At 42.4% G+C, this 24,750-nt stretch overlaps 1 long non-coding RNA gene across 1 annotated transcript in view; it reads left to right on the plus strand.

Moving 5' to 3' along the window:
* Positions 1-1,273: 1,273 nt before the first annotated feature.
* The window catches only part of LOC142020767 (uncharacterized), a 41,023-nt gene continuing 17,546 nt past the window's right edge, over positions 1,274-24,750 (plus strand). Inside the window, exons 1-3 of the long non-coding RNA XR_012647495.1 lie at positions 1,274-1,304; positions 12,843-12,935; positions 17,370-17,425. This is a non-coding gene — a long non-coding RNA (uncharacterized LOC142020767). The remainder of the gene's footprint in view (positions 1,305-12,842; positions 12,936-17,369; positions 17,426-24,750) is intronic.

Raw genomic sequence — 24,750 nt, forward strand, 5'->3', positions numbered from 1 at the left:
TATTTAAATTTTTAAATAAGTGGGCTCAATTTTTCAAAATTGCCAAGTCTGTCATTTCCAAAACTATACACCAATACTGGCTTCTCTTGTTTTCTCCAAGTGCATGAAACCAAAGCATTCTAATCAGATTTTAATTGAGAGCTTTCAGAACTAATGCTGTCTGGCTGCAAAGGGAAGAGCACATCTCAGAATTTACCATTAGTTAACCTCCCCTCCATGCCCCTTTCAACTATATGGATTGGAAGCCAAGTCATATGTATTGCTCCCAATGGAAGCAATTCATAATTGGAGTAATTTCAGCAAGTTTCCAGTTTTAAAGAAAATAATTTACTAAAGTTGCAGCCTAAAGTAATTATTTTCTGATGGTTCTATATGCTCAAAGGATTTTGCCACAACATAGCAGGGCAATTAGTCTTATATTTGTAATCTTTGTGTTTATATTACAAATATGGTGGGGTAAAATTATATTGTATTATATTATTAAGAATTTAAGACCATATCTACCATCCTTAAGTCTCTCCCTCCAAGAAAGGAAGATAGGCCAAATCTCTTGATAATTTTTCAAAGATTTAGTTGCAGTCTTATCTTAGTGTATGGTCTTACCAGACTGCCTCACATAAGGAGGTCTGGATCAACACTTGAACAGGAAAACTCTCACTGTGACTCAGGTAGTGAAGGAAGTGGTGTTGGTAGTTTAGTAAGTACCCTCTCCCCTTTTCAGTTATGTATATATTCCTGCCACACTCAAGTTTCCACTTCATGCATCTGATGAAGTGGGCTCCAGCCCAACAAAGCTTAGGCCCAAATAAATTTGATAGTCTTTACAGTGCCACAAGATTCCTTGTTGTTTTTGCTGAAACTATCGCTTTCCCTCTGAAACTATCACCCCTCTGACTAATTATAGGGCCCTTGTGATACTGGAGTTGCTGTTTTCCAAAGGAGATGTAAAGCTAAGATGCTGGTAACTTGTGGTGCTTATTAAATTCATGTTGAGTCATTTGTAAGAGAGCTGATCCTGTTGTCCTTGTTGAATTTCACTCTGGCTGATCATGTTCAGCTTATTTGTCTAGAAAGTGCTATAGTTAGGGCTGCCTAACATTAGGACCCTAGATTTTCACATGTGCTTAACCTTTAAAACATGCAATTTGGGGTCTGCGCTACCAAGTTTAGTCAACAAAACTTATGTTGACATCCAAAAGTGGACAAAACAAAAAGGGACAGAGATTCTCATGCTTGCTCCTTCTGTTGACAGATCCTGTCCACACTGGGACACCACCATTGAGAATGTGAGCAGTGCAATGTTGGTATGTATCTAAGAGTGCCCTACTGTGGGAAGGTGGAGCTGGTCACTGCGCATCTTGGGAATCCTTGTGAGTTCTACTCTCAGAGGAGTGGAAGCTTTTTGTTGTCAAAACTGGGCATTTTTCCTGACAAAAGTCTCATCATAGTGTATATGCTCTCACTATTTTGTCACCAAAAGGCTGTTTTTTCTCAACGAAACTTGGTAATATAGACATGCACTTTGGAAATTTTTCATGTTTGGTTTCTATAACGAAGTGAGTAAAAACAACACTTTTCACATTGCAGAGAACTCTAACGATGCTTTTACAAACTGCTCTGGCACACAATGACTGCAGGGTGCCGTGTGTGACCACTTTCATACCCTTACACGCTTTGAATAACTACTCCAGAAGTTGTGCCATTGACTCAATGGACCTTTAGTGGCATGTGGTGCTTCTAGAATCTGGCTGCGCATGAATAAATTACACATGCAGTTGAATCTGCCCTGTCCTCCTGCTCTTCTGAAAATAAGAGCCCTGAATGCTGATATTTTAAAGTACTGAATTCAATCTCTTTCTATCCCCCTCCCCACTTAGAAGTGAAACGTGGCAGGTAGGGAGGAGAATGTGGCCTCCCTGCTCCACTGCAATCAATGTAACAGCTTCTTGCCTTTGATTACTGGGATCTCTTCATCCATGTTTGTTTCATCCCCAGCCCAATGGCACCCTAGTTCTGATGGAGCCGTTGTCTGCTAACATTATACTTGTGGTTGTTAACAATAGTAGCTACAATGGAGCTGAACCCCTGGAGTGAAATCCTGGCTTAATAGATGTCAATGGTAAAATTCCCATTGTTTTTATGGGGCCAGGATTCCATCCTCAGTGTAGACTAAGGCTCTGGGATACTCCCATCTTGGGAAAGACAAATACAAACTGTTCTTGAAGGGCTGAGTGGTTTATTTTGTGGACTAAGGCAGGATCAAAGTGATTAGTGAGCTGGGCAACGTTCCCACTTTTGCCAGTAGGCTCGTGGGGGTGGGGGTTGGAGCCCCACATCTTTCAGGAATGCAAATCCATTAACTCTTTGGCCTTAGTTTGCTATAAGTTGCTCTGTTCATTTTTTCTCTTTTTCACCTCATCTAGAGGGTCTATCAAAACAAAAGTCTTTTGCAGGAAACTTGTTATAAGGCTAATGCCATCTCTGGGTGTTAAGTAATTCATATGCATGAATGAGAACAGGCCTTTAAATTACTCTGCTGTTTGTTTGTAGTTTATTGGTGCGGTGGGCAAAGTTGGCATTTTAAAGCTCAGTCCATCTGCTACAGCTGTGCCCTCAATTCCTCTGATCCTTTCTGAGCAAAATGCACTTTAAACAGCAGCTTGAAGCATCTCAATGACTAATGTGAATTTTTCCCTTCCAATATTCAGGCTTTCTGATTTTTTCAGGGGTGGAAAGGTGAGTGAAGGATTCCCTAAGATCCCATCTCTTTGTTCTGCCCTTTCTCTCCTCTGCTTTCAGAGAGGCACCTTTACCAAAATCACACTGGACACATGGCACCGACTGGGATCTGAACCTGAGTGTTCTCTCTCTTCCGCTCAGTGATGTAGTCTGAGTCTCCTGCCCGTGTGGGTTTGCTGCTGTTCTTAGGGGTCTCTGCTGGGGTTCTGTTCAGGTGCACAGCAAAGGCCATCATTCCCATCAGCCACAGGGCAAGAGGTTCCTGAACTTAGAAGGGCTTCTTATGTGACAGGTTGCCGCTCTGGTAAAGTATGTTCAGCACAGTGGAAACAAGGCTAGTGCTCATAAGGCACTGGAGAGTTTTTGCATTTCAGCAGAACAATGGCCAGCAGCAAATCTCCTCAAAACCTGTGAAGGCATTGGGCAGGATTTTAAATGTGCAAAACTGAAAGCCAGAGACCGCACCTTTAATGCCAGCTCAAAACTATGTTTAAAGCATCTGGTTACGCCAGTCTGGGAAGCTAATCCCTGGAGATTTGAAGGTGTCTGGCAAAGAAACTCATTTTGCTTCAGGCTTCATTTGAGGTGGAAAAAAAAAAAGCAATATTTCCAGTTTCGTAATTGGTCTTTGGCAGTACACCATGCATTGCAAATGAGGATTTTTGTGAACCTTTTCAATAGGATTTTGAAGAGATGTGGGGCTTAATTCAGATCAGGCATAATTGGGTGAAACGCCCCCCAAATTGATGGAGTTGCTCCAGTTCCATCAGATTTTAATTTGGCCCGAAGGGATAACGTAAAGCCAAAAGTACCCTCATTTACACTTGTGCAAAGAAGTATAGCCAGTAGGGTTTGTCCCAGAGCAATGCACGGGTAAGGCCAAACTCAGGGTCAGGTTTGGCTCCCAGTTTATTCAGTTGTAAGACATACAGAAAGCTACATCATAGTCTTGATCTATATACAAACTTTTCCACCAACCGCAGGAGCTGTGTGAGCAAATGAGGGCTGCTAATAACATTCTCTGAGGGTACATAAATGCAGTACTGTATGGACTAAGTTGAATCAGTATTTGCTTTTGTTCCTGCATTTTTCACGCTGATCGTGGCTTTTCCTCATAGGCTACATCTACATGGGCAGCCTCTGTCGACAGGAGTCGCTGTACCTCAGCAGTACCTCTGTTGACAGATCATGTCTACACATAAAAGTGGATTGAATGAGCAATCTGCTCTGTCGACACAGAGCAGTCAGACTGCCCGGCTCTCTCTTGACAGAACAGCTGACCAGAAGCCCTGCAAACAGGGCTGCCTGGGGAACTGGAAGCCCTCTCTGTCGGCAGAACTGTCTTCATGGGCACTCTGTTGACAAAATACTATTGACAGGCGCTATTCCTGATTGGGGACAGGGTAAAAGGGATAATGCTGCCAGCTGAACAGCTGAGTTTTGTAGCCACTCAGCGGGTTTGTCAACAAAAGAGCTGTTCTGTCAACAGAAGCTGCCCATGTAGGTGTGGCCATTGTGTTAGACTCTGTTACTGTTGAGCATAGTCTCTTCCCACAAAATACCATCTGCATATTATGTCACTCTAAGGACATTGCAACTTAATTGCTGATGGTTAGTTTCTTGTTGTTTTTACTTTAAAAAAATAATTATTTCATCTCAAAACCTGTTTAATTTTTAGGATTGTCAGTGAACCAACCACAGTACCCGTTGTTCAGTTACAAGCTGTTACATCCCTGCCACTCTTGTCCTTCTGTAAGCTGGTTTCTTTGTAAGCAATTTAGGCAAGGATCTTGTCTGTGAAACACCCATAAAGAGGTTGTCAAAGGCACAAAGGGGACATAGGTAACCAACTCCCACTGAGTTTCAATCTGACAGCCATAGAACTGGATGTCTCTAGCTCCATATGTGCCCTTGGAAATCTCTTCCTTAGTGCACAACGACTATATATAATCATAAGGAAACAGACAGTTAAAATGAAACTCTATTTCTTTGTGCTGTCCATGCTGGGAACTCCCACAGGGGGAGCAAGGCATGGAAGATTTGCAGGATCAGGCTGCAAATAAGCAAAATCAGCATCACCTGTCAGAAGTCAGATAACTATATGAAACATGGCTGGGTGCTTCTGAAATATGTAGCCACAGAAGCGGACAAAGGGATACCAGTGCTGTAATGTAATTGTAACAGTTGCACTGGCTATAAACCATAAGATACTTGCTGTTGCAATACATATTTGTCTGCTGTTGAAACATGCCATGAGAGGCTTTAAACAAGGAAGCACTGGCATACCCACTGTGCAGCAGCCAACCTCTGCCAACGTCCTTCCGATATTGAAATGCGAGGAGGGAATTGCTTCCTCCCATTGCCTTCCCTTTTCTTTCCTATTAGCTGAACCTTGCCTAAGTAACCCCTCCCCCCCTCAAAAATAGTACAACATGCATGACATTTACAGCCATCCCATAGTTCACTCAGTCTGTGTGTTCTACCCCTTCCTTTACCCTGGGTCTATTGAAACTGTGAGCATTCCGGGCAGGAACCATCTACTGCTCTGTGTTTGCACAGCACCCAGCACAAAGGGGCCTACCTCTTGGTTGGCCCTTAGACATGACCATAACACACATGATGAATAATAGCAGAAAAAGGGATTGCAAAATGGTGATGATGCCACCAAATTTAGAAGAATTGAGGACTATGACATTGTATGAGCGTAGAAGATCTCTTCGATGCTAAGAATTGTATTTGTCATGAGCAATACCTTCTTAGATCTGCAAAGCAGAGCTCTGCTCTTTTGAGGTATGCAGAATGTGCAGCTGTGCACTGGGCACTCCAAGGTTAAAGTGTCGTGGACAGATTTAGTCACGAATTCAAAGTTGTTTCATGATCGTGTCTATTGAAGTCATGCAGAGGCCCTGAAGTTGGGGCACTAGGTTTGCTGAAGCATCCCAGATCCATCCCATAAAGCTGGGGTCAGCAACTTTCTGAGGCAGAGGCTGTGTCTAGATGCAAGGGTTTTGTTGACAAAACCTGCAGAGTATCCAGATTGCCAAGCACATTCCGTCAACTTACTGTTGATAGAAAGCAGCACTTTTGTCGACAGCCGTACCCCGCTGGCCTCGAGGAAGAACACCGCTGTTGTCAACAGAGATCTGTCGACAAAACGCCAGGCTGGACATTCCAGTGGGGCCTTCTGTCAACAGAATAGGCCTCCAGGGTGCTGCGCAACTCTGTCTGCTGTGGTTCTGGGTGACTGGTTTGCTGATAGAACAGCCGGGCAGTCTGGCCGCTCTCTGTTGACAGAGCAGATCACTATTTCCATCTGCCCTGTGGTCTGGACGTGAGCTGTCCACAGAAGTTTTGTCACAAGGTATCTTCTGACACAAACTTCTGCCAACGAATCCCTGAAATCTAGACATAGCCAGAGTACCGAAATTTGACCTTTTGACTTATATGTACTGCCTGAGCGTCAGTAAGGCTTTCAAAAGTCACTAAGGCTATGTCTACATAGCAGCGTTACTTGAAAATAATCTGTTCTGGAATAGCTGTTTTGAAATAGTTTATTTTGAAATAATACAGCTATACACACAAACGCATTTTGAAGTAGCACCCAGCTATTTTGAAATAGCATGTCTGGACACATCGTGCTTATTAATAGCACCATTGGATGTCACTATGGCTTATTTCAAAATAAGCGTTATTCCTCTTGCAGTGAGGTTTACGACATTCAAAATAACACAGCTGCTGTTACAAATGTATTTCAAATAGCATGTGCATAGTATACATGACAGTGAAGTTATCTCAAAATAACTGCTGTTATCTCAAAATAACTTGGCACCCATGCTGGTAGTTACTGATTCCTGATGTAAAGGGTTTACAGTACAGTTTAACTTTTCTTAATGCTCCCACTGTACACATTGCTCCAGCACCTCTGAAGTCATGTATAATAAGCCTGGATGAGAATTGCACGTGGCGAATTTCCCCTTAAAATGTAACATGAACAATCATCAAAAAGACAACATGAAGAAATTCTAGTAAAGCCATAAGGGACAATACCAGATCCAGATGACATGAATCCAGATGAGATGGAGGAAAACTGGTAAGACCTGCAGTGATGGGGGAGCCATGTCCCTACTTCCTTGGTTGCTAGGCTAGTTGCTGAGGTGATGGAAGCTATGAAGAGGAAATAAAAATTAGAGGTGGAATGGAAAAGCATTTCACCTCTGGGTCATCTGATCCTACCTACAACCAAGAGTTATTGTCCAAAGGGTATTGGGAGGCCTAGGCAGTGTGCTGGCGGTTGCATCCAATTCTTGCAGAGAGATGCTAAAGAAGCATATCAAAACCCCACCACAGCTAGTACTAATTGGCATCCTTGCTAGTGCCTGGGTTCAGCTTTATAGCCCAGTTTTAGCCAGACCTCCATTTTATAGGTGTCCTAAATAGTGGATGCAAACAACTGTATGGCTAAAATGGAGACCAGTATCTTAAAAATTGGGTCTATGTGTGCATTGTAACTGGACAATCTTCTAACATCAGAAATCAAGAAGTTGAGACATATTGAATGTCTCTCTTGGCACTGGATCTATTTGAGGAAAAGTAGACTACTGGAATGTATATCCAGCACCTCTGTACAGCAATAAATTTACTTTGCCACGTATGCAATAAGAATCTGTTTTATGGCATGTTCTGTTTTCCAGAGATGCTGAGCTCTCTGCAGCGTTTTGGTAAAATCAGAGAGCACTGCAGGAACTTAGCAGCTTGAAAATGAAACCTAATTTTCACCATTAAAAAGTATTTCTTACTGCTTTAAATTTTTTCTCAGTCTCACGTATAGTGTTGTCTCTTAATTGAGTATCTTTAATGCTGTGAATTAATCACCTTAGAGTTTACATTTTTCTCGTTAGCCTATGTACTTTATGCTCTGACATTCCCACAGGCAATGTTATATTTAGTTTTTCTGAAATACTGCACATTATTCTTTATTGTTGCTACTATAAAAGACGCTCACTGAACAAAACTAATTGTCCAGTGTCTCTCAGCTCAGTGCTAAGAAATAAATAAATTCACCGAGAGACATTTCATGCAATCCTGAAGGCATTTGTCTTTTCAGTGGAAGTCTTCTAACCCAGTGTTTCTCAACCAGGGGTACGTGTACCCTTGGCGGTACACCAAGGTCTTCCAGGGGGATACATCAGCTCATCTAGATATTTGCCTAGTTTTACAACAGATTACATAAAATAACACTAATAAAGTCAGTACAATCTCAAAGTTCATGCAGGCAATTACTTGTTTCTATTGCTTTGTTTGCCTTACGTTGAAATGTCAGTGCAATATGTCTGTTCCAATTCATTTCTTTTAAGAAGATGGTAGAAGGTCAGTAAGTTTTCAGTAGCAGTCTTCTGTGATATTTTTGCAAGTGAGTAGTTTTTGAGTGAGGTGTAACTTGGCGGTATGCAAAACTAATCTGACAAGGGTACAGTCATCTGGAAAGGTTGAATAGCACTTGCTTCAAGACCTCAGACCTTAGGACCATGTTTCTCAACTAGTGGTACGCACACCCTAAGAGGTACGCAAGAGAAGTCTGAGGGTACATATCATGGTTATTTTTAAAAAGGAGTATATTAAAAAAAAAGGTTGAGAAACACTGCTGTAGCCAATACAGCCTCATTTAAGGCCCTGGTCCTGCCTAGGTGGATGGAATCCTCCACCTGTGCAGAGCCCCCTCGATGTTACTAAGATGCCACTTGTACACTGAGATCTGCCTGTCTGGTACAGCTTGCAGGCTCAGGGACTTTGCTCTGATTCTCACAGTAGCTCCTTCTAGTCCTACAGAACCTCAGAAATGGATAATGTTCCTCTGAAGGGGCCTGGTGTGTTCTAGACTCAAAGTATAACTTTTATTATAAACAACTTTGTGTGATCTCCAAAATCAGAGTGGAAACATTTGTGGTCACTGATTTTTTTTTTTTTTGCTACATTTTCAATTATTATTTTTCAATGTAAGTATTCCCCTGTAGTACTCTGAATCCAAACAACCCCTGGTCCCACTTCAGGAAAGCACTTAACACCAAGTTTAATTCTTCCCTGTATAGGACAACACTTAAGCACATGCTTAACTGTAAGTTAGGATTAAAGCCCCATTAACTACAATAGGACTGATGCCCATAATAGGGATACTTAGCTAAGTAGATGCCTTACTGTATGGGAAGCTGAAAGTGAAATGGATCCTGAAAATGATCAGTTAATTTTCATTGCCCAGGATCAAAGAAAGGCAAAAAGTTAGCAGCAAGAAATAATGCAGAAAAATAAATTAGACTTTAAAATGGCCTTTACTGTTAATCTAAAATATTTTTAGTAAAACAGATAAAGAAAAAAAATTAATATATGATTTTCAGGCTGGCAGTAGAGACCCCATCACTCCCACTCATAAATCAGAGTCTTGGGGGGACCAGGGTTCTCCTACTTCATGTAGATGGTGGGGGGAGGGTGTCTCACTAATGCAACTTCAGCTTATAAAGTGAGATACTAATTCTAGCTATTGCACCGTTGGGCAATCTGCCCATACAACTCATACATGGGATGGTTTTCCTTGCCCATGTCTGTAATACTGAATTAATTTGTGTCCTTGAAGTAATGGTTTAGCATAATTTGATAGACCGAGTTAAGCATGTGTGGTAGCATTGTTTTACAGCTGAGTGTCTTAATTCTCTACCTTAAGCAGTATACAAGGCTGTCCAGTTCAAGATCTTGACTTCTGCATATTTAAATTACTGTGTGTGTCATAAGCTTGCTTTGAGTAGCCCTTTGCAAGTGTTCTTGGTCAAATGTACGGAATTCTTCAGGGCCATACCCTGAAAGTGAAAACAACTGTACATGTGAAAGAACTCTTCGGAAGTGCCATTTTTGTGCCTGATATTCAAAAAAGGGCTGCAAGTTCAGCATGCTTTTGCACATGTACCTCTGCTCCTGCATAAGCTTGTATGCTTCCTGCAAAGGGGCACGTGCAAAATGAGCTTGCACACGGGCGAACCATTTGGTTCCACGGCTACCTGCGTGCATGCACGCTTGTGGCAATGAGCATACAAAAGCAGATAAGCAGAGGTGTGCACAAAATTCATACTAACTATGGTGTCTTGTTTTTAAAACCAGGCCCTTATCTGCTAAGGAAAAATCAGGTATAATCTTTTGAACAGGGGCCTGGTAGGTCAGGGTTCCTGGGTTCTGTTCCATGTTCAGACACTGAATCACCATGTGACTCTGTGCATGTCACTTCATCTCTTTATTCCTCAGTTTCCATACATATAAAACAGAATCAATGACGCTTACCTTACAGCATGGTGGAACACTGTGAATGTTTGTTGTGCCCTTTGGGATCCTCCAGATAAAAGTTCTCTGTAAACACAAAGTATTATTAAAATAAGTTTTCCATGCACAAGGGTTACAGCGACATTAGTGGCTACTTTAAAGTGGTTTTCATTAACAGCGCAACTGTAAAAAGGCTTTTATACCAATGCGTTTCCAGCCGTTTGGGACACCATCAGCCCTAACAGGTTTCTAGCAGTCATGAGTGATTAATAAATAATGGTTAATTCTTATTTCCCCTTACAGAGAAAAGAAACTCAGCAATGAGTTAAGTGCCATTTTTGCTGTGTCAGTAATCTAAGCAGTTTAAATGTATATTTATTCTATGGCTGAAATAATGCAAACTATTCAGAATGCTATGAGAGCTATGAAAAACACAGGGCTTGGAAAACTGGCAGTTTTTGTGGTTTTGGGGTTTAGAGTAAAGTTTCACAACCAATCAGCCCAGAATAATGTCCGGTAAAGGCATTTCTGCTAGTTAGTCTATTTATTTATTTACTTTGGCATAGTTAACCAGGGCTGGAGATTTGGGGGGGTGTGGAAGGTCAGTGAAAATACTCCTGCTCTGTCAAAGGGCCTGATCCTTTTAGCTTTCAGTGCAAGCTGAAAGGTGCTCAGCAATTTGCTGGAGGTGCCAGTCACTCAGGACTGAGGCTGAGGTCTGGGAATTATGACTTGGTTTCAAAGGTTACACTAAGAGCCCAGCAGGCACATGCAGAGTTCCAGAGGAACGGCACAGAAATGAAGAAGTCAGTATTGGATCCCTTGGACACTTTACTTTGGCGTCCTCTGGTTTGTGTGTGTCTCCTTCTCTGCTGGTGGCCCTGATCTCAACTGCATTGATATTATGTGGTTTTCCAACAGTCTTCCCAGACTCAGCTCCCAGTCTGTCCCGGGGGGATTTTGAACCATTAACGCATTCCTATTGCTTCTAGCCAAACATTTTAAAACAGGTATTGACCACTGAGTTGCTGAGGCTCCACCCACACATACTAGTACAATAGAGCACATTGTGGATAAGAGTGTCCTTTCAGCCCCAGGTGCCAATATGAGAGCTATGTGCATAGGAGGGGCTCAAGTCAGCCTAGTGGCGCTGAGAAGAGTATTTTGCATGTAACGATGATCGCCATGTTGTATGAATCTCCCCTTTTTCCACCTGAATAACTTCAGAAGATTTTCAGAGGACACCTGCCCAGGCATGGAGCAGAGAATAAACCCCAAAGACATCTCTTCCATTGTTGCAAATAGGAATTTAAAATCTACTAGGCCAAATGGTGGTCTGTAAGCACAGCCTGCGTGTGGCTCTAGGTTGGGTCAGTCCAGTTCAGAGTTTCCTAAATTATGTCCCACGGAATAGTGGTGTTCCATGAACAACCCCCAGGTGTGCTGCAAGCATCTGACACTGTTTTGGTATCATACACTGCTGGTCTATATTTCTGTTATTAAAAGTTGATTCAATGTCACTACTTTGTTGCTATGATACCTGATTAAATTATTTCATTTTGTTTTTGCTGTGTGTGTTACTGTTTGGGGTTTTTTTTTGTTTGTTTGTTTTGTTGGTTTGTTTGTTTTTGGTTTGGTCTGACAGTTTTTTTAAGAAAATTTTCATAGGTGTTCTGCATAAAAAATATTACTGTTTAGTGTTCCATGGTCTCCAAAAGTTGAAGAAACACTGGGCCAGTCCATCACTGGGTGCATGTAGCAGAGGCTGCTGTATTAGTGGGAGGGGGCTTGACTATATTCTGGCCAATGCAAAGAGCAGGAACCAAATCTGTTCTGTTGCTCGCTTGACCTACTGTGGCCTCTACATGGGCCAGAGAAATTTGGCCCCATTAAGAGGAGAACTGGGCTGATGACAGATTTCACTTCCCCTACAACAGAGCATTCTGCTGCATGGAGAGGCTTTGCTGAAGGAAGGGGGTTGTACTCGCTCATAAATACAGAGCGTGCTGAGGTTTCCCTTATTTGAATTACTGGGTATAGATACCTAAAGTATCAAGCTAAACTACTCCATGTTACTTCATGGGATTCATGTTTGCAATTCAAATTGCGGGTGAGGCCCCTGTTCAAGCAGCAGTCGCCTCAGGGAGCTGTATAGCTCTCTAACCTATATAGAGCAACACAGTCACACTAGCACAAGGATTAGTTCTGGGACTCTCTTCTGGTTAAGGCAACCTTTGTACAGGTTTTCATTGGGTCCATGAAGCTCTGGGGTTTCGCTTCATTCAGATTTTGTAACATTTCACAACCGTTCCTGACAAACATGGATGTCTACAAAGAAGGTGTCATAACGTTGTAACAACTCTGGAAAGACAGTCTCGCCTCCTCCCCTGTCCTAGAATTATTGTGTCCCTAGGCATGTGTCTGTTTAACCACACAGCAAAACTCTTTCAGGTGCTGTGTGGGACTCCTATCTGCTTGACCTGCTGCTGATCCTTTGTGGGTTAGTGGTGTATAATTTGTGAATGCAGCCAGCTACTAGCCAGAACCATGTCCCACTACCGACACGTGCATTCCAGCAGCTCAGGCTCTGTGGGGTTACATGGGCCCGCATAAGGATTTTCTCAAGCCTTTCAGTGGTAGAGAAAGCCTGGGCCTTGCAGCAAGCAAGAAGCCACAGGGGATCCACTGCTGATAGGCAAGTTGGCCAGCCAGTAGCCCATGCTGGATAGGAGTTGCTGAGGAAGGAAGAGTGGAACGGTGTGGCAATATTCTGAAAACGCTGCCATCTTGTGTCTACTTTGCAGAGCTGAAAACCTACATTACACACTCCAACAACGAAATAGCAACTGGAGTTCACACCGTGACCCAGAGACCTGCCACAAAACAACCACGAGAAAGTGAGTTAATTGTATGGCTTGAGGTGGCTTCTAGTTAATTTGCAATCTAGTTAGCCAATTACAGTAGTTACTGGTGTAGCCCCCATTACTGGAGTGTTTGTGCTTACCTATCTAGTAGTATGGCAATGGCATACTCCAATAACTAAAGCAGCTACAGCTAGGAACACCAAATAATTTATCTGTGGATGTTTCACATCTGTAGCAGAGAAGAAGAAACTGGAACTGGATGGATTCCATTGATAGCCAAGTCAGAAAATGCATCAGTATATGCTCTTTGGAAGACAGGCCATGGTATCTTGGTTTGGTTTCTGAATTTTTTTTTAACCTAAAAAGGTCAGATTTAACTTAAAAGTTCACACATCTTTTTCTTTTTTTTTTTTTTTTTGTAACTCAGAGGCTAAACAGATTGTTCAGATCTGTATGGTTCTGCTGCAGACATTCTGTACTACATTAGTTTAATGGCACAGTCACTATGAATTGCAAACTTCCTCCGCTGCCCCCTGGGCTGATGAAACATGGCAACATAAGGAACATCTGTTCTGTTACCCTTTGCTGGAAATGGGAAACATCACACTGCAGTTTTGTTATCAGACTTATTTGGATGCCATTGGGTTTTTTCCTAAATGCATCAAAGCAGCTGAATAACCTTAATTGAGTACCACAGAAAAAGCATGGTTTCACGCAAATACAGCTGCCAGCATAATTATTAGGACAATACTGAGCTTCTATGCCTGCAATCTGTTCCATTTCTATGGTTTTTCTATTGCTCCCTTGCTGCTGAATCTCATTATAAACATCTCCACACAAACCAATCTACAGTTTTGCCAACATAGTTACACAGTAAACAAGTTAAGTCCTTAATTGTTGACATTAAGAATCCAAATAAACCTAATGATTACAATGTGTGCTAACCCTTTTATTTATATAGCAAATTAATCACCTCCTCGCTAGCAGCACAAGTGCACTGAAAGCAGCACCATGCACTACCTCCGATAGCTAAATGGCTGTTTTATCCACCAATTTAACCAGCCCCCAGTCTTCTATTGCAGTTTAGTTAAAAGCAACTGATTTCTCTTGTTCCTTTGGATGGCTGCTTGAGCCAGGTCTTCCTCCACTTGTAAACAGAGGCAATGTTCCCAGAATTAATTACTTTGGATTCATTCCTGTTATGTGACCACGCACACCACACGCAGCAATTAGTCAGAGTATATCCACACAAACCTCTCGCTTACCAGCACATGGGGTCATTTCAGTATTAAAACTCACAGGGAGTTGAAATTTATTGTACTACTCAAGTAGCAAAGGCAGTCTGGGAGACGGGATCTTTTTAGAATGCTAACTACTTTGTGCATCAGAAAACCAACTATGCATTCACTAGTAACCACCAAACTGCTAGTATGTTTGTACCTTGTTTTTTAATCTCAATGAATTGTAATGAAAAACATGATGTCCCCCCACCTGGAACTCCTTGCATGATGTGCCCGAAATATTCCAGAGAGTGTTTACACTGGGAGAGCATTAACATTTCTGCTGGGTTTGTTTGCTTTGGAGAAGTTTGGTGAAGACTGCAAATTGGACTCCTAATGCAATCTAGCTTCAATCTTAGTTGTTCCTCCCCCATTCATTAGCTTGTTTGTTTGTTTGTTTTATTTCTAGCCACTTGGCAGGGTTAAGATCTACTTAGGTCACGCATGGAATATGTTTGGACCTGCTCTAATTGCAAGAAGACAGCTGTTGATATAATACAATTGGTATGAAAGCGCAGGAGAATCAGTTTCTCTTTAAGACTAGCAGAGGTTTTGTAGGTCAGGATTATGTTGTATCAGCAGACCTCTGTAGGGAAGTTTAGCCAGCACGTGCCTGCACTGTCTGGCTCTGTCCACCTTCTTCATATTTACTCCAAATTTAAAAAGAAGCAAAGGTCAGTGGAACAAATTTATTCCTGGGGTGGCTCCACTGAGGTCATTGGCATAGAAAAGTTGATCCTATAAGCTGCATTTGGGAGAGTGAAGATACCAGTCATTTAGAAGGTGTTTAAAGGTTATTTTAATATTCATTGGATGGAGTGATTTGTGGTGAAGGATTGCATGCAACTTTGCTCTGAGCATGTCAAAGACAAGGTGGATGCAGTTCTATCAACAGAGGTATTCTTCAGGTCTGGGAGAGATCCTGGAGCTTGAAGTTGGTCCAGTAAAAAATATTACCTCTCCTACTTCGTCTTTCTCAGAGCCTGGAACCAAGATGGCTACAGCACAGCAAACAGTTGAGCGTGCTAGCCCTAAAGGCTACAGTTCTAAGTTTCTGCTATTGCTGAAACTTCTGTCAGTCTGTCTGTTTCCTTTCTTTTTTGCAAAGTGCCCAAAAAGTCTATTTATCAGGCTAAATTACTTACCACAGAATGGAGATTTAGCCAGCACATTTCACAATGATGTGTGTGTATGTGACTTTGAAGTAGTGCCTCATTTGTTTTATATAAATGTTCCTAACATTTGCTTTATCTTCGTCCTGAACCTTTATCACACATCCTTCTGTTGCTCCATAGGTCTCTCAATTTGAATGACATAATCCTCTGCTAATCTCTCAGATACATTTATAGGTTTGTATGGGCCCATACCACACTCCAGGCAATTAAAACTAAGACAGAACTTTCTTCTACCTGAAACCATGACTGAGTTTTCAGATGGGTTTATCTAACCAATGCTAAAAGAATGACACACTTAATCAGGAGGTTATTTAACGTAAGGAGTGAGAACTGTCACAAGGAACAAAGCTTGATAATGCACAGTTTATTCAGTGTTTGGTTTGCTGCATTATATTTTATTTTATTCAGGTGATTTTTAGTCATCTTTCAGAGGTTTGCAGACCTTTGACTGTTTTGTGCTTTGCTAAGTTTTCTGAGGCCCTGGTTTGTTAGATGCGTTCAGAGTATGTTACTCCCAGCACCCTAGCCCTGTGTTTATTCTACATGCAGGCCGAAGCAGCTCTTTTCCATTCGATACAATATTTTCCTCCCAACCACATCTGGCTCCATTGTGAAAAGCACATGGACCTAAACCTCACTGGTGTTAAAAACTATGATCAAATGTCTTACAAATCAGAAAGTGCCAACCCAGGCAAAGCACCCTGCCAAATGCCTGAAACTAAGCTGGTGGAAGATCACCAAGTCTGATTCTTTCCATGATGATTCATGTCTTATAGGGACAAATATGAGGTCCTCACACTGTTTTAACACAGGCAAACTCCAAGTTATTTCAATGTGAGTTTCTCTGAGTTAGGGCTGAATAAGAGACTTTGGGGTCTATTTCTTAAGACAGGATCATCATTGGCGTTACTTGTGAATGCCAGGCACCACCTTATTTCCCTGTTTCAGCTCCTTGTCCTAGGACTCAGAGCACAGCTGTTAACACCAGTCTTTTCAGGGCTGTTTCTCCCTCTCACAAGCATGAGAGTGAGCAGAAATCTGCCCCCACCCAATGGACCGATCTTAACAGTTGAGCTGGTGCGCAGAGGGAAGTAATCCATTGTGTGGGTAGACCAGTATGAGAGCACTCCTCACTTCCCAGCCCACCCTCCAAAATGGGAGGGAACAGGAAATGAATTACAATTCTCAGAGACAGAGTTCCCATCGTGGTTTGTTTCTGGGGCAGCAAAGCTACACATTATCCCTTACTCAGGGCAGATTGTCAAACCAAAACCTGGTCCACAGTTAAGTATGTTATGTCCATTGCTATTTACTCCCTTTGAATTTCTACCTAGTTTTCTTGTTAAACCTAATTCTGCTTTTGGGTGAGCTCTATTATTAGTTAATGGCAGAGTGCTCGTGTTGTCAATTGATTAGGGCAAGCATCTTTTGGAATCTTCCCGTTCTTGACCATGGGACCTCCAGGCAAGGCCCCCAATCCATCTGCCTTTAAATTGTCTCCACAGTGAGCACATTATCATAATAATAAGTGAGTCTGGAGAGATTGTAGTGATAATTGTGAAATGGATTGTGAAAAGTGTTAGATGAACTGAGAAAAATCAGTAAAAACATTAAAAAAATCATGACTCCATAGTGCTAGTGGGAATCCTGGATTTTCTTCTCTTTCATTTGCTCCCTTCTTTAATTTCTCTTTCCTGTTGGTGTCCTTAGTCCCACCTCCCACTTTCTTAATTTTTCCACTTAGATAACTAAGCTTTCCTTTGGCTTGCAAACTTTAGGTTTCATAAGGTGAGCCTGTTTGCCAGACAGGTTTTTCCCAAACTCTCCCACTGCCAGTAATTAAAGGATTAGCATCATTACATCACTGGGGGAGATATTGAATGTTAGTGCTCAGGTTGAATGTACTCACATTGATTTCTGGTCATTGACACTCAATAGCTGGAGCTGAGCTCTGCGAAATCAATACAATGTCATGAATGTCAGATTTCTTACAGAGTGCCTTTGTATTCCAGGAGCTTTTCATACCTTCATCCAGCCAGATGCGAGCCATACGTGCAACACACTACAGGTAGGGCTAAAGCAGCTGCATTAAAAAACAACGTAAGGTAAAGTTAAGATGGCAGTTTAAATTGTTTAATAAACTGTAGGCCAGATCGTTGCACATAGTAAAATGGCACCGAATGCAAATCAGAGCTTAATGCTTTTCTTTTTGCTGTACAGCCTGTTCTTCCCATGCTAGGCTCATCTGGCTCTCCTGGCCAAGCCAGGTTTTCTGTACAAGCAGAGAACTGTGTTGTTGGGGTGGGTACATCAGCTCTGCAGAGCTGCAACGTTCTCTTTGCATTATGTTAATCCTCTCTTTGCTCAGGAGGCCAGCTCACAGCTCACAGCTGTGCAGCACACTGCAGCCATTCCAGACCTGAGGATATGGCCATGGAAATCCAGGGCAACCCACACACCGCTGTCTCACAAAGCTTGCTGAAGAGAATGAAGCAGCTGTGCAGGACTCTGATTTTATTGCCATAAAGCACATTTGTTGCACTGCCGCTGGGACGGCTCTCAGGAGTAGTGCCCTTTATTCCTCACCTGTGCTGTAGTAACCCATGTGCATAGGTGTGTGGTTCATCGTCCCCAGGTAGTGGCACTGAGACTACTTACACAGAGAGAGAGAATGAGTCTCCTCTGCAGGCTTAGCTGAGAGCCAGCAGGCGTTTAGCTCAAACTGTAGTGTCGAGGCTCACGCACTGAGCTCCAGATGCCAAATGTTTGACTCTGCCTGTCAGCAGTTACATTCTCCTACACTTCGCCTAAATTCACAGCTCGCTAAAGTACCCTTCCCATTGCTTTCAAACTCCTGAGGTGTGGATGACATTGTCTCTCCATCACAATCCTGTGTGTGACTGGTGAGAAGCCATCTTCTCTCAGCTTGGTTTGACTTTCACCTGATACAGTTAAAGAGGCCTGACCCTCCCCAGTGAAGTCAGTGCAAAGTTCCACTCGACTGGCGTAGCAGCAGAATCCAACCTTCAATCTTCCATGGGGTTTGAATTGTGGAGCTAGACTGCTGAAAAGACAGCCTGACCTGCTCCCATTGCTGATAGTTACAAATCTGCCCTTGACTTCAGTCACACAGGGGAAAGGAGAGCTCTGTTTGATAAGTGTGCACTGCTCAAGCTCTGTATTAGCACCTAAGCACCCATATTTAATTTTTGTAAGTGGAGATACACATCTCCTAGAACTGGAAGGGACCTTGGGAGATCATCTAGTCCAGTCCCCTACCCTCTTGGCAGAATCAAGCTCCATCCCTGACATCTATTTGCTCCAATCCCTAAATGGCCTCCTCAAGGATTGAACTCACAACCCTGGGTTTAGCAGGCCAATGCTCAAACCAAAGAATACCGTGTTCATGGGGTGTCCAAAGACTTACACATTTGGTGAAAGTCAATGGAGCTATACAATGTATACCATCCAAGGTTCTGGGCTGCAGTTTATAACAAAATAACGCGGGGGCGGGGGCCTGCCACAAGTGGATATTGTATACATATACATCATCTATAGTGTTTCTAGCAGGCTCTGCATTTTGCGCCTGCCTTTCTTCCATGGCTGGCTCATGCTTGCTGGCTATGCCATGTTCACACTTGTTTCCTGTTTCAAGGCCAGCTGTGACTTGATGATAGCATCTTCAAGCTGCTGGACTTCCTCTTCTTGTCTTTAATCTCTTATGGTTTCAAAATGGCCACACAGGTTTACGGTTGCCAACCACAGCAGTCAGATAGTAGCAGCTGGAAACACCAAGCACACTACGTGCAGTTCCTTAGGCTCCTTGAAAATGCAGCACAGCCATTTAGTGAGGCTGCAAAAGGAAGACTAACCTCTCAAACATCTGGCGTCAAGTATCTTAGATGTCTGATCCACAAATGTCTGAGATTAGATCTTCAATTTCAGCTTGTCTCAACAGGAGCTCTGAGAATGTTACTAACCGATAACTAGCTATTTTACCTCAAAAGAGTTCCATACTTCATGGTCGTATTTGCTTGGATTGTTAGTAAATTTCAAAGCAAAAAAACAATTTCCCCTAAATATTTAGAATATCATCTGTCTGGGAAGGAACATACATTCCTTAGGCAACATTTCTGGTTAAAGCCAGTGTGATCCTAAAAATAATGTAATGAGCCAATTTTTCAGCGCAAAGCCACAGGTGATTTTGCTACCTCTGCCTTTTCTTCTGTATGAAAACTTGTGGTTTCCCAGGACACAGCTCCTGACTGTGGTGTGCCTGCACTACAAAATAAAGTTGAATTTATCAAAGTCGAATTTGTAACATTGGATTTTATAAAGTTCAAGTTGAGTGTCCGCACCTGTCCACAAAGTTGACTTAGTGTGTCCCCACCAATCGCCAAAGTCTGACAGTTGCAGCAGTGCATTGTTGGAACCTATCCCAGTGTTCAGTAAGTCCTGTTGCATTCTGGTTTTTTTGCTGCTGCATTATGGGAAAAAATTCCCTACAAGTAATTGTGGGAGTGTGATGTCATCTTCCCACACTGCAATGCCCTCCGAACAAGTAATGCAGCTGTCAATCCCACCTGTTTGGGTGTCTGTTCTCCAGGTATCTGTGTCATGCTAACAGGAACCTCCATGGTCCCTTCTGGTGAAATTTTCTGCTTTCAGTATGGCTGTTCACCACTTGTGTTCTTCTCTCAAGGAATATTTTGCCTGTGAATAGCAATGGTGCCTTTCCCTGTTCTGTGCCATGCTAACAGGAACCTCACTGGACCCTTGTGCAAAGAACACCAATGTGTTTTGATGTGTTGAATAGACACCTTGAATTCAGGTCATCACCCAAGCGGATTGGCACAGGTGCTCTGGCTACAATAATCTATGAGCCTTTCCCAGTTCTGAGTGTGTCATGCTAACAGGTACATAACTTCTCCACACATTTCATGGGGGTAGGCAGAGGATCAGGGAGCTGTTTTCCCCCCTCTGACAATGCAGCAAACAGGACACTGCAGAGACTGTGTAGCTCCCCTGAGCCACACACTTTGGGAAGCGGTGAGGGGCCAGCCCACAATACATCTATCCCTCAATTTACAAACTTTTGATGTCAGAATTTTTGCTACAACCAACGATGAAAATTTATACCTATTTTTTAATTTACAAACATATTTTTGCTATGAAGAAGAGCCAACCTTCATGCGAACATCCACTTTGTAATTCACGAATGCGGAGGAATACAGCAGAACCCATAGTGAGGCTGATTCATTTCCCTCAGCCGCCCAGCTCTTCCCAGTTGGTTCACGCACTTTGTTGTGTTCATGTCATCTTGACTGTGATATTAATCGTCAAATATCTTTGTTATTTGTGATCATCATGGATCCTCGACATGGAAAAATTTGTTCAGGAGCTGTCACTAAGGCCAAGAAACCAAGGAAAGTAATATCTGTGGCTACCAAACTTGAAGTTACTAAAAGAACTGAAGAGGGCCAGCAATTGAAAGACATATGTTTGGCAATGAACTTGGTGGCATCAACAGTGAGTGCGATCTTCATGCAGAAATAAAAGATGAAAGAAATAGCAGAAATGTATGTTGGTGAAGCTAAAAGTTGCATTGAATAACAAAGGCCTGGGATGCAATAATGCATAAACTTGAGAGACTTTAAATACATTGGATCGAGAGTCTTTGTTTGAGGACCTGAAGAAGAAAGCCAAGGAAGAGAAGCAAGTTGGGGCCACCAAAGTAACATTCAAAGCAAGGCACAGTTGGTTTGAGTGCTTTAAAATGTGTTCATATTCTCATAGTCTGCATGTTACGGGTGAAGCAGCATCTGCTGATATTCAGGCAGCTAACATTTTCCCAGCTGCACTGCAACAAATAATAGATGAAGGTGGATATTCTCCAAAACAAATATTTAATGCTGATGGAATGGAGCTTTTCTGGAGCAGAATGCCTTCTCAAAATCAAGGGATCAAACAAAAGCGACAGGTTTCAAGGCCTCAAAGGATCAACTGACACTACTTCCTGGTGGGAATTTGGAAGGAGATATAAAATTGAAGCCTCTCCTTGTTTGCCATTTGGAAAATCCGAGGGTGCTCAAACGCTTAAACAAGACAATATTACCTGTGGGCTGGTATGCTAATTGAGCGGCATGAGGGACAAAGCAGGTTTTTGCTGATTACATTGCAAGCTATCTTTCATCAATCATTTGTAAACATTGTGTTGAAAATAGTCTGGATAATAAATGTCTACCGATCCTCGATAATAGTTCTAGCCACGCTACCAATAGCGAAGACTATGATGATAACATTTGAGTGGTTTTTTAGTCCCCAGATACCACTTCCATCAATGGATCAAGGCGTCATTGCTACATTTAAAGCTTACTGTCTTCAATAGTTGATGAGGTATCTTGCATCTGCATCAGATGGAGAAAACAAACCACCAATTAAGCAGTTGTGGAAGAACTACAATATCAAGATAGCTATAGAAAATATCACAACTGCATGGAATAAAGTTACTCAAAGTATCCTGAATGGTGTTTGGAAAAAGCTATTGCTGAAATATGTTCCTAATTTCCGTGATGTTGAGGTTGATGTGAAAGGCATTGAAATTCTATTGCACAAATGGCAACTCAAGCAGGATTCAATGAGGTAGCCACAAATGGTGTTCAAGACCTGTTTTTGTCACGTGGTGAAGAATTGACTAATGAAGAATTAATTCATCTGGATGCAGAAAAGTTATCAGAAAAGGAGGAGGTGGCATTGGATGAACCACAAAAATGCTGGACACTAAAACTCAAAATTAGCAGCTACACAAATTCTTGATGACAATGACCCAAACTTAGAACAGAGTTCAGCTTGCTAATGATATATTCATGCAGCCATTTGATGCAATCAGGAGTTGTATGACAGGAAAAAGTGGGCTGCAGTACAAACTTCAATTCTATTATTTTTTCCATCCTCAACCTCATCATCACCTCCTAAACCTTCATCACCCTCAGCTGATCCTCAACCCTCAACCTCAAATGCTGAACATAAAACCTCAGTTAAGGAGTTTGAAGTCACTATCAAGCTGTTTCTGATGATTATGCACATGAGCTCATGGAATTTGCATAAACACCATATTCCTCACCACTATGCAAGAACTGACTAGTGGTAATAAATGTCAAAAAAAAAAAAGCAATAAAGTAGCAGTGTTCTTATTTTTATGATTCTATAGTATTGTAACATATGTGGCAAAAATATTGGGTGATTTTTTTTGAGGGGGAGTTGGGAACCAGTCAGAATTTTTTACATTGAAACTAATGGGAATTTTATTCTCATTTTATGAATTTTCACCTTAAAAACAGTTTTCATGGAACAAATTATGGTAATAAATCGAGGGATAGCTGTATGGCTCTTTGTGGGGCTGCCCCCCCCGCAACTCAGCTCCTGTTAGCATGGTGCAGGCACCAAGGTCTGTGGGGGCCAGCCTACAATGCAGCTATGGCGAGGCCCCTGCCCTCCCCAAAAAATCTTTGCCACGGGGGAAACCTCCTCCAGTGACAGCCAGCCCCTGAAAATCTTTGCCACTGGGGGGAAAGATTTTCTCCAGCAACAGCCAGACCCCAAAAAATCTTTGCCACGGAGGGAGATTTCCCACTGGTGACAGCCAGCCCCAGAAAATTTTTGCTGCCTTTGGAGCCTCCACTGAGCGCAAGCCAGGGCATGCTGCTGCCTGGAAGCACAGACTGCAATGCGCAGCAGGCACATGATCTTATTGGGTCAGGGGCTAGCCACGTGTTGTGGGTTAGGTGGGGGTTAGATCCCAACTGCATGGCACCTGTAAGGGAGGGGGGACTGCCCCCGCACAAATGTGACCCACAGAAAAGAAGTTTCTCAGCCTCTCGTACAAGAATGACCCCCACAGCCTAGCTGCCACATGCTGCTTTGCGGGGGTGGGGGACAAGCCTGCTAGACAAAATGAGTCCCTGGCTTCCCTGATGGCTCCATGCTGGAGCTCTGTAAAGTGGCTAGATGTGATCAATGCACAGATGATAAACAAATTAATTCAAAATGTCAGGCTTCCCGTTTCCTACTTACTGTTCACATGGAGCAATGACGTGAAAGGAGACCTTGGGGAGCATTGTGGGAAAGTTTCCAGGGCTAATAAAATCAATTTTAACCCTGGTTAATCTGCACTGTTTTAGCTCGACATTGCAAATTTGATTTTTCAAGTAACTTCATTGGGAAGTCCGCAAAACCGAAGATGATGTTACAGCTGCTTAGAATTGACTTATTGATCACTTGGGTGTAGATGGAAAGTTTATAGATTTGACCACAGACCCTTAAATTCAACTTTACCTCCTGGTGTAGACCAGCCCTGAGTTGCAAACAAGAGGTATTGCAGGATCTCCTGGCTGTGAGTAGCATTGTTTCTGTATTGTTGATTTTGTTAAACGATACGGTGGGAAATGCACATTTTTGTATACAGAAAATTCTTTCAAGAAGCACAAAAGGTCAGAACAAGTCATGAAATGCAGAAATTTTCACACTGTATGCTACACACCTGCCCAAGCGGGAATGGCGCCATCGGCTTCGTGTTAAGATCTTTTAGATAAGGAGAATCAATCAAAAGTCATTGCAGTGATTATGAGCTAGGACAGGCTGTTTATAAATATCCATGGGTTTGCCTGAAAAGAGATTTAAGGTGTGACCAAACCATCAGCACCACAGATAGGAGAAACTCGCCCTTTACCTAGATCACGTATTTTCCCAGAATTGAAGGCCTGATAACTACAGACATACAAGAAGATTCAATGGTACTCTAACAAGGTGAAAAGGCAGTTTAGTTCTCCTAAAATTTCCATTCCTGGTATTTGAATCCCACAGTAAATTCTTCAGGCAGCCTGGGTCTCCTGGTAGAGGAGCTGGGATTTTGAGTGAAATAATTTCTCATTCTACCCAAATCCAAACACACACCTGAAGGGAACTGGACATGAACTTCATGGGGACAAAAAAGAATTATGGTGTTTCTCCTGCTTGTCACTATTTAAGCAAAGAAAAGTTTTGTTGTGGGAGATATATCTTCAACCTTCTCGGTTACAGACATGATTAAGTTTGAAACCAGTTCTGCCAGCTTTGGGCTCAGTTGTATTTTAAGGCGGCCCTGTGTTAAGGTCAGGGGAAGGATTCACACTGCTTCAGGGAGGAGGGGGATTCTATCTCTGGAGCAAAAATGCATCCCTGAGTTCCTAACACAAACAGGGAGTGCAGTATGTAGCCTACTGCGTCCAGCTTAAGGCACCAATCAATGCTGTTAGAGAGTTGAGTCAGAGAGGGAAAGGGAACCTAGGAAATGTGCTCCTAAAGGAAAGATGTTCCAAAAGGAGATAGATGGTTCCAGCAAAAGGACATAACCAG

Source organism: Carettochelys insculpta, chromosome 14, assembly GCF_033958435.1.
Source record: "Carettochelys insculpta isolate YL-2023 chromosome 14, ASM3395843v1, whole genome shotgun sequence".
Classification (NCBI taxonomy): domain Eukaryota; kingdom Metazoa; phylum Chordata; order Testudines; family Carettochelyidae; genus Carettochelys; species Carettochelys insculpta.